The sequence below is a fragment of the Martes martes genome, assembly GCF_963455335.1.
Source record: "Martes martes genome assembly, chromosome: 9".
NCBI classification, from domain to species: Eukaryota; Metazoa; Chordata; class Mammalia; order Carnivora; family Mustelidae; genus Martes; species Martes martes.
Window position 1 is genome coordinate 41831120 of NC_137896.1, and position 10424 is coordinate 41841543.

At 44.5% G+C, this 10424-nt stretch overlaps 1 pseudogene across 1 annotated transcript; it reads right to left on the reverse strand.

Moving 5' to 3' along the window:
- Positions 1-978: 978 nt before the first annotated feature.
- LOC308349080 (trafficking protein particle complex subunit 2-like) lies at positions 979-1473 on the reverse strand (annotated as a pseudogene). Its single transcript has 2 exons — positions 1219-1473; positions 979-1147 (listed from the first exon to the last, which is right to left on the reverse strand). The product of its transcript is annotated as a trafficking protein particle complex subunit 2-like (transcript).
- Positions 1474-10424: the final 8951 nt, after the last annotated feature.

The following is a 10424-nucleotide window of genomic DNA, read 5'->3' on the forward strand; positions in this document are numbered from 1 at the left end:
AGAAATGATGGTAGCCACGTCACACAAAGGGATGAGACCCGTCTTAGAACTACTTGCCCAAGTTATTCAAGATGGAATAAAGTTCAGTGCTCACAATTAGCACAGAAAATATCTGGTTATAGTACTTGTTTTTAAATGGACATTTACTAGTTTACTAGTTCACAGTTCACATTTACTAGTTCACAGTAAGATCACAACTGTTACAGGAGACTCCCCACCCCCTTGTGTACAGCCTAAAAGCTAAGAATGCAAACACTAAGGGAATATAAACTTTTGTTTACACTTCCAGAATTACAACTTAGTACTAGTATCCATAACTATCAACAGGTTCACGTAATCTTTAGTTTACTGTCAGAGAGAAAGGCAATATAAGAACATAACCCGTCACTTTGGTCCCAGCCTCCCATTTTACATAGACCCAGGATTCTCGATTTATAGCAGAGTCACCATTCCCAGTCTTTGACAGAGGCAGGCATGTGGCATTTGGGACTGCAAAAGCTGTTCACTTCAGCTTCTTGGGGAGTGCTATGTTTACCTCCTATATGGTTTTATAACATCTCTAGATGTATAGAAGCCCATGAACGTGCTATCAACTTCATTCCCTACTGCAGAAACAGACGTTTAGTTTTAAATCTCTCTACCCAAATCATGACAATGACCTTTGGTTCTACATTGTGACATTAAGATCAAGCTATCTGAATGAGTAAAGTCAAAAGCTCATTCTTAATTTTTAGAATAAAGATATTTTCAAGGTTATCAAGAGCTTATAAATAACACTGTTCACCAGTAACTATTGATCTGTTGACAAGCGTAAGAAACTGAATGTAATTTTTTGAAACATACAAGGAATTTCATTAGGTTTAGATAAATTAAGACTACAGGTAAAACTTTTCCATGCTGTCTAATCAAGTTACTCATGATGTACACGTTCCCGAGAAGACCCCATTGTAGTGACGTTATTTCCAAATTTTTCTGCATTCAACGTAAAAGGTGTTTCTTCCCAAGAAACTGAACTTTCCTGTCAAATGCTCTTGGTCAGATAGGAGAATTTGGTTTATAAAATGGATTCATTGCAAACTTTATGTAAAAATCATAGACAACCATAAGGAAGTTCTTTATTCCTTCTTCTTGCCTAAGCGTAATAAATCTATTTAATAATAATAATCTATAAGCATAACAAATCTATTTAATAATAATAATCTAATAAATTCATTATGCCGAAGCATAATAAATCTCATACAATCTGCAGAAACAAACTCTGAAACAGACCACTCATTGAGCTTGTCGATAGGTTTCAAGCCCGTGTTGTTGGACAGCCACATACTCTCATCTATGAGAGCAGCGTGAGCTATGAACGGGTTCAGATGACCTACGATCATCTTTGAATTCTGCTTTTCCAGCTGGCAAAAATTCCATTTCAAAAACTGGATTACCGTGGTGGCCAGCAATTATAAGGTAGCAGCTTCCAGACATTGTCTTCAAAACACAGCCCCTGCAGGGAAAAGTCAACAATGGAAACAGCCCCCATCCCTTGCTTTTTAAAATGTATGCATTGGGACTTTTCCACACAATCGATATGTAGACATATCTCATCATACCTTGGATAGCTTTTCTTTGAGTGGATATTCTAGGCCAGAGACCAAACCCCATGTGTTTTCATACCTGAACTGAGAATAGTTTTAAAGTAGTACCTGCATAATAACCTCTATTCTGCCTTTTGGCCCATAAAGCTTATAATGCTATCTGGCCCTTTAAGGGAAAGTTTGTCAATTCTCCTCCTAAAATTCTAGGGTTGGTCTGGAGCCTATTAAAAGGCCATTTCAACTGTTTCCAATCTAATGCTATGAAAAATTCTGTGGGTTTTGCCCTCAGGTATATCTGTGGAGTAAACTACTAGTCAAGAAAGAACTGCTGGGTCAAGGGGTAGATGCATTTTTATTTTTGACAAATAATGCAAAATGGCCCTGGAAAGAAGTCATAGCCATCGACTTCTCATCAGCTCTGACTCTTCCCTACATGGTTCCAATGTGAATTACTGATCTTTCTAAATTTTGCTGTCCCATTGTTGGAATTTTCTTTTTTTTTTTTTTAATATTTTATTTATTTATTTGACAAAGAGAAGTATAGCAAGAGAGGGAACACAAGCAGGGGGAGTGGGAGAGGGAGAAGCAGGCTCCCTGCCAAGCAGAGAGCCCAATGTGGAGCTCGATCCCAGGACCCTGGGATCATGACCTGAGCCAAAGGCAGAGGCTTAACCCACTGAGCCACCCAGGTGTCCCCCATTGTTGAATTTTTCATTCCTTTCATTATAAGTTAGGTTGAGTACATTTTCTTACTTTTTTTTTTTAAAAGATTTTATTTATTTATTTATTTGACAGACAGAGATCACAAGTAGGCAGAGAGGCAGGCAGAGAGAGAGGAGGAAGCAGGCTCCCCGCTGAGCAGAGAGCCTGTTGCGGGGCTCCATCCCAGGACCCTGGGATCATGACCAGAGCCAAAGGCAGAGGGTTAACCCACTGAGTCATTCAGGTGCCCCATTTTCTTACTTTTTTTAAAGTAAGATTTTATTTATTTCAGAGAGAGAGAAAGCAAGAGACAGAGAATGAGCTGGGGAGGTGGGGCAGAAGAAGGAGAAGGAGAAGCAGACTCACTGCTGAGCAGGGAGCCCAACATAGGACTCGATCCCAGGACCCTGAGATCATGACCTCAGCCTAAGGCAGATGCTTAACTGTCTGAACCACCCAGGCACCCCAGTTGAGTGTCTTTTCATTTATAAACTGCATGTTCTTGTCCTTTGATCATTTTTTTCCAGGTGGTTGGATTATTGATACTTACCAGCTCTTCTTGTTTTTAAATAACAGCTCTTTATATATTAAGGCAACTGGGTTTTTGTTGTATGAGAAGCAAACATTTTTTTTCCAAGTTTTTCATTTTCAAAAACTTTTTAAATAAGTATTTTTCCCTAAATAGACTCTCTGTATATAAGCATCGCAGTCTTTTCTTTTATGGTTTCTGTATTTTATGTCTTACTTAGGAAGATATTCCCTATTTGGAGATGATCAAAAACAACCCTGGACTTTTCTTCTGGTACTTTATGTTTTTAAAAGTACTTTAATCCATCTGGAACTGACTTTGGTGTAAGGAGTAAGGTATGGCTCCAGCTGGCACTCAGCTGTCCTGAAGCCCTTTATTGAATAATCCATCTTTTTTCCACTGCTTTGAAATGCCACCTTTCCATATATATTTGGGTCTATTTTAGAGTTCTCTAATTTGTTCCATTGATCTGTACATTCATATGTTCTTTCAAATTTCTTTTTTTTTTTTTAAGATTTTATTTATTCATTTGAGAGAGAGAGCACAAGCAGGGAGTAGGGGCAGAGGGAAAGGGAGAAGCAGACTCCCTGCTGAACAGAGGGCCTGATGAGGGGCTTGATCCCAGGGCCCTGAGATCATGACCTGAGCAAAAGGCAGCTGCTTAACTGACTGAGCCACCCAGGTGCCTCTCAAGCTTCTTTATTAAGTATAGTTTTATAATGCCTCTTATTATTTGGAAGAGATAATTTCCCCTGCTAGCCTCCTTTTGTAGAATTTTCTTGGTTATAGTTGCATATCTTACTTTTCTTATGAACTTTAGAATCAGCTTGTCTAGTTTAAAAGTAGATATTTCTATTGAAATTGTGCTAAGTTTTTAGATAAATTCAGAGAAAAAATATAATGCAATTCTTTTCTATCTGAAAATAGGATATGTCTCGCCATTCATTCAATTAAAAAAAGACTCTTGCTAAAGTTTTAAAGTTTTGGTTTATTTAGATTCATTTTAATCAACTTTACTTCCCAGGTATTCTGACTTCAGTGACTATTGTAAGTGGAATTTTTCTTCTATTGTATTTTCTAACCAGGTCCTTTGCACATCAAAAACCAATTGCTTTTTGTATATTAAATGTCAGGGTCCTCTTGCTTCTCCCTCTTCCTCCTGCTGCCCCTCCTTGTGCACTCTCTCTCTCTCTCTCTCTGTGATAAATAAAATCTTTAAAAAAAAATGTGCAAGTGGCCACATTACTAAATTTTCTTATTATTTGTTTTTCATTTGATGCTCCTGGGTTCACAAATATGCAGCCACATCGCCTGCAAGTACTGATAATTCTACTTTCTCATGTAAGTGAATCACGTTTACTTTTCCTCCAGGATCCATTGCAGATCCATGCAAGGCGTTCTGGTTCTCTCCCGAAAGTCTGTGTCTATAGCGCCAATGGGCTCCGCTCTCTATTCTGGGTCCCATGGCCTGATTTCCCACCAGCATAAAATTGAACGGAAAATTGTTTTAAGCAGAGGAATGACGGGGTTGTACCCAGAGTTAGGATCGTGGATGTGCTCTGGCAGATGGCCAAGTGACCACCCCGTCTAAGGGAAGGGGATGGGTTAGCTGACCAGCCCAGCCCTTGCCGTGAGAGCGCCGAGCTACCACCCAGTGGCAGCCCCCAGGTACGATTAAGGAGGGAAAGTTGGCTGACACCTAATGAGCATTTACTAGATGCCCAATATGGGCACTTGAAGCCCAGTCGTCCTGGCATCTTTGTGCAGCGTTCCCAGATGACAGAGTCAGCTGCCCCAGTCTCCCAGGCAGCAGGTGGTGGTGCTAATGCTGGAATGTGGTCGCTGAATCCCCGTGGAGTGCTGGCAGCAGAGAAGGAGTCCCGGAGAGCTGTGGCTTTGGGAGGCTGCCACTTGGCCAGAGAGCCAGTGGGAGCCAGGGAGGAAGATTTCCACTCCGGGCAGGCCTAGTGGAAGTGGAAGTCCGACAGGCAGATGACTCCACAGGTCCAGGCCAGGGATTTGGGATGAGTCCTAGTTCCCAGACACACTGAGACTTAAGTCCTGCCTCACAACCCCCACCAGCAGTGGGGCCTCTGCTGGGTCCTAAGACATCCTTTCTGGAGCCCCGTGGATAGCCAACCTAAGGATCCCGTGTCAGCATTCCCCAGCTAGTCTGAGCCCAGCGTCTCCACTAACAGCCACTTCCCCTGCGTGACATGCCCTGGGCGCTGGTCCCTCTGCCACACTGACCTTCCTCACTGCACCTGCCTGACCATTCCACTACTCACCAGCTGGGAGACCTTGGTCAAGTTATTTAACCTCTCTGGGCCTCAATCACTTCATCTGTCAAATGGGTAGGCTAACTGCCTCCTTCAAAGGGTTATTATGAGGATTAAAAGAAGTAACATTAACATATGAGTTAAGTGCTGGTTAAGTGTTTAAACCACAATTTGCCCTTTCTCCTGGTGATGGACACTGGCGCTGTTTCCAGGTGGAGGATGGTACAAGCAGAAATACTGAGAACATTCTTGCCTGTGACTTTGGGTGGCTCTAGGCACTCATCTCTCTTGAATGTACAAACTTACACGTGGACTTGTGGGCTCACAGGCTATGGCTGTGATCGGCTTAGGAAACTGTGTCAGGCCGGTCTCCCAGGAGTTTATACCAACTCACTCCTGCCCAGGGGTAGTGAACTTGAAAGCTGAAATTTTTTTTAAATGCTGAAATAATTCCTATATTTGAGTAGTTCAAATGAGGCCTGGTATGGCTTGTCATGATCCCAACGGTCTTCAATTTCAACAGAGGATTGGAAAATGCTGCTCAGGGAATATAATTTGCTTTCCATCTACTGATAGTAAGTAAAAGAGAGAAGTTAGTTTATTCATCTAAAGACCCAGAGAATGATGGAAACAAGCATTCTTTTGGGAGGAGAAAACAAGCATTCTTGAATCTCTTCCCACTATTAGACTATTAATTAAGGAACAGAGTGCTAGTCAGAATCTTGGGCTCTGAGGCCAGCCTCCTGAGTGCAGGTGCCGGCTGCCGCCTCAGCTGGCCGGGCATCCCAGGACAAGGGAACAGACCCCTTGCCTCTGTGTCCTCATTTGTAGAATGGCAGTCCAGTAGGGGAGACCTGTGTCATGGGGTGGTTGTGGGATTGAAAGAGATCTATGTGGAATGCTCAGAACAGGGCATGGCGTATCCTACATGCTCAATTAAACATAAGCTATTGTTTTTGAAAACTTCAAAAGAGTAGCGATTGTTGAAAATAGGATTCTGGACAAAATGTATTCAGACAAACAATGCTGTTAGCTGCTTTTCCTTATTGCCACACAGACCTCTCCCAGCCGGAGCCTGGCTAGTCAGAAATAGCACTGGAGGGAGTAAGCACAGCAGGCGGTAAAAAGCCAGCGTTGTTTCAGAGTCTCTGCACAAAGGCTCAAGTTCAAATCTGGTAGCACTGTCGCTCCCTCTTCCCCCCACAGTGGGGTGGGCCCCAAGTCTGGTAAGCAGTGCCTGCAGCCTGCCCCTGGGTAGGGGGTGTGGGGAGAAGGAGGGTGGCTGCAGGCAGCCAGGTCCCAGCCATCAGCATGTGGGGTGACTGGTGGCCCTAAGAGCAGAGGCAGAACAGACAGAAGAAGGTGTACAAACGCTCAGGTACTCCTATGCACTTGGGCCCTGAAAGGGCTCCTGTCACAGCAGGGAACAAACAGTAACTGATCTTTTACATGATAATCTCAAGGCATCAGGAAAAAGACAAATAACTCTCAATAACTCTCTCTCAGTTAAGCGTCTGCCTTTGGCTCAGGTCATGATCCCAGGATCCCTGGGATCGAGTCCCACATCGGGCTCCCTGTTCCACAGGGAGCCTATTTCTCCCTCAGTGTCTGCCTCTCTCTCTGTATTTCATGAATAAACAAAAAAATATTTTTTAAAAAAGTAAAAGTTCAGCAGTCCTGAATTTACTAAACTTGCCCCTTCTACCTAAAAAAAAGCACAAAAAACAAAACAAAACAAAAAAACACTTAAAGTCTGAATTTGTGATATAATTGAAAATTTAGACACAACCAGATATACAATGATATTGAGAAATTATGATTAATTATTACACATGATAACAGTAGGGCAATTATGTGTAAAAAGAACTTTCTCTTTCAGACATCAGATATCTGATGTTATTTCAGACATCGTCTCTTTCAGATGCAGAACTCTCTAGAAGCAAAGCGATATCCTGTCTGGGATGTGCCTCAGGACTGGGGCGGGCAGAGGATCACTGGCTAGGGTGGGTAGGGTGTACCCGGCAGATGTCACCACTGACAGAAGCTGGGCAGGTTGGTGGATAATGTAGATTCATTCACCTCTGAAATGTTTGTGGGTGCCTTCAAAATTAATAATAAAGGTTTCTCGGAGCTGTTCTGGGGGGAAAAAAACATAAGGAAATGTCTATCTTAGAAAAATTTCCATCAAAACTGCTAAAATAAAAATTGGCACTTGAAGAAGCAAAAAAAAAGGGGGGGCAGGAAAACGGTAATGTATTTTACAAAGATGTTAATCCAAAGTATGAAGAAGGCGCGCTGCGTGGAGCAGTAGAGGGGAAAGTCATGAGCGATCTAAAACTGGCTACCCAGAAGAGCTCCTGAATGGGCTTATTCATCCCTCCGAAACTTGCTGACAGCCCACTGCAGGTAGCCAGTGGGCACCCGGGCCCCAGGCCCCGGGGGAAGGGAGACACCTGTGCGCCCCACCTCGGCCACACACCTGAGGCCACGCTGCCAGGTCCTAGAGCAGCACTCACCATGCGGTGTCATGGAACACAGTGCAGGAACCCCAGAGGGGTGTGGGGAGAGATGTGCTTCTGGAACAGTGCTCTGAGCAGGCGGGGTGAGCCAATGGCAATTCTTTTATACAAGCACGCAGACTGTGAATCCGATTACGACCTCAAGGGCCTGCCAGGAGTTAATGCTATATGGACGAGAGTTAGGAGAGTGCTTGGCCCATAGGAGGGGCTTCACGTAGGTACTCAGCAAAAGTACTTCCTGTTACTACAATAATAATGCAGCTTGCAGTTTATTCTGCTCTCCTCAGCCGCTTAAGCATGTCTGGGGCCAGCCTACGTTTGCAAAATGGTGAGATTTCTGCCCCAAGTAGCTTGAGTAATTTCTTTGCTCACCTAAGGTCTGGGTACTGGCTGCCAGTTGTGGGAGCATAGAGGACCCTGGGCTCCTTCCCGTGGGGCATCGTTAGGGTGTTAGTCATCTAACAAAACTCTCACACGTTGATTTAGTTGATGTAACTATAGACAGGGTCCACACCAGCAACTTCTTTTGTTGTTGTTTTTTTTTAATTTTTTTTTAAAAGATTTTATTTATTTATTTGACAGACAGAGATCACAAGTAGGCAGAGAGGCAGAGAGAGAGGCGGGTGGGGAAGCAGGGGAGCCTGATTCCCAGGACCCTGGGATCATGACCTGAGCCGAAGGCAGAGGCTTTAACCCACTGCGCCACCGAGGCGCCCCACACCGGCAACTTCTTTGGTATTCCAGGCTCTGACAGTTCAAGAAAGCCTCATCAAGCCATTGCCATTTACTTAAAAGTACGGGGCCCATAAAGCATAATGCCAGGAATGTGGGCTGCGTGCTTGGCTCTGCGGCACTCAGACTGTTCTTTATTTTAAAAAGCCCTCTGGCGGCCTCTCCCCAGATCATTTGGGCTCAGGATATCACTCCCTAGTCACACCTAGATTCTTGATTGATTTAAGTTTTATGGCGAAAGTTTCCTCTGTATTGTTTGCTTAGCAAAGAACCGTTTGGCTCCCGTTTGGAGATGATGACAAGAAGCATACGGAGATGATGACAAGAAGCATACGGAGAAGACGTGAAGGCCCAAGTCCCATGTGCATCCCTAGAGCTGCCCCAGTAGTTTTCCAGGGGGGCCTGGCAGGGGACATGTAGGTATGGCTTGGGATGAGTCATTCACCTAAAGATCTGGACCCATAGACAAGTTGAGGGCGATGCTGAACATGTCCACAGGGAATCCTGCAACCTCCCGCGTGCCCCAGGTGAGGCCACAGGGAGCAGCAGAAATGGGGTGAACGGGAGAATGCTTACCCCTTCCAGAAAGAAGCCCCGCCCCCTGGGGCCGACCACTGCCTCGTGGGAATGAGTGCACAACTTTGCCCAATCTTTTAATTTGTCCAAAGAGGCCAAGAATCTGAAGTTGTGGAATTGCCAAGCGTGCCTGGGTGGCTCAGTCGGTGATGTTGTGAAATTTCCAGTTTCTTCATGTTGGCAGCGATCAAAAAAAAGCATTATATAAGCATGTGAAAAGGGGCTCCACTTGACCAATCATTAGGGAAACGCGACTCAAGCTACAAGGAGACACCTCTTCACGCCCATTGGAACGGCTATTACTAAAAAGCGGAGAAAAACAGAAAATAACAAGTGTTGGCAAAAATGGAGACACATTGGAACTCCCGCGTAGTGTTGTTGGGAAGATCAAATTACAACCAGTGTGGGAAGCAGCATAGTTCTTCACCCAAAAATTAAAAATAGAACAACCATATGATACAGCAATTCCACTTCTGGGTTTAGACTCAAAAGAATTGGAAGCAGAATCTTGAAGAGATATTTGTACACCGTGCTCATGGCAGAATTTTCCATATTAGCAAAAACAGAGCAATGCTCCGAGTGTCCATTGATGGATGAATGGGCAGGCAAGAATGAGTAATGGAATATTATTCAGCCCTTAAAAAAGAAGGCTGTTCGGACGCACACTACAACACCGACAACCTTGAAGACTCCCTGCAAAGCAAAATAAGCCATTGCCAGAAAGACAAACAGGGTATGATTCCTCTCACATGAGGAGTTTAGCATCCTTGAATTTGTAGAAATTCTCTGAAGTGTAGGATGGCTTCCCAGAGACTGGGGAGGGAAGCGTGGGGAGCTGATTGTTGAATAGGGATGGAGTTTCAGTTTTACAAGTTGGACGGTAGGGATGGTTGCTCAACAGTGTGAATGTGCTTAATGCCATTGAACTGGACACTTAAAAATGATTAAGATGCTGGCGCCTGGGTGGATCAGCCGGTTAAGCGTCTGCCTTCTGCTCAGGTCATGATCCCAGGGCTCTTGGATCCAGTCCCACATCAGGCTCCTTGCTCAGTGGGGAGCCTGCTTCTCCCTCCGCCTGTGCCCTCTCTCTCGCTGACAAAGTCTTTAAAAAAAAAAAATGGTTAAGATGGTAAGGTCACTGTTATGGGTCTTTTACCGCAATTCCAAAAATTGGGGAAAAAATGGTTTAAGTACAGCGTAGGCCAAACAAAACTTGTCTCTGGGGGCGCCTGGGTGGCTCAGTGGGTTAAGCCTCTGCCTTCAGCCCAGGTCATGATCTCAGGGTCCTGGGATCGAGCCCCACATCGGGCTCTCTGCTCAGCGGGGAGCCTGCTTCCCCACCCCCCCCGCCTGCCTCTCTGCCTACTTGTGATCTCTCTCTCTCTGTCAAATAAATAAATAAAATCTTTAAAAAAAAAAAAAAAAACTTGTCTCCGCTTGTCCCGGTGTGGCCCAAGATGCTGGGTGATTCCTGGGTTCAGCCTGTGAGCAGGCACGGAGGGTC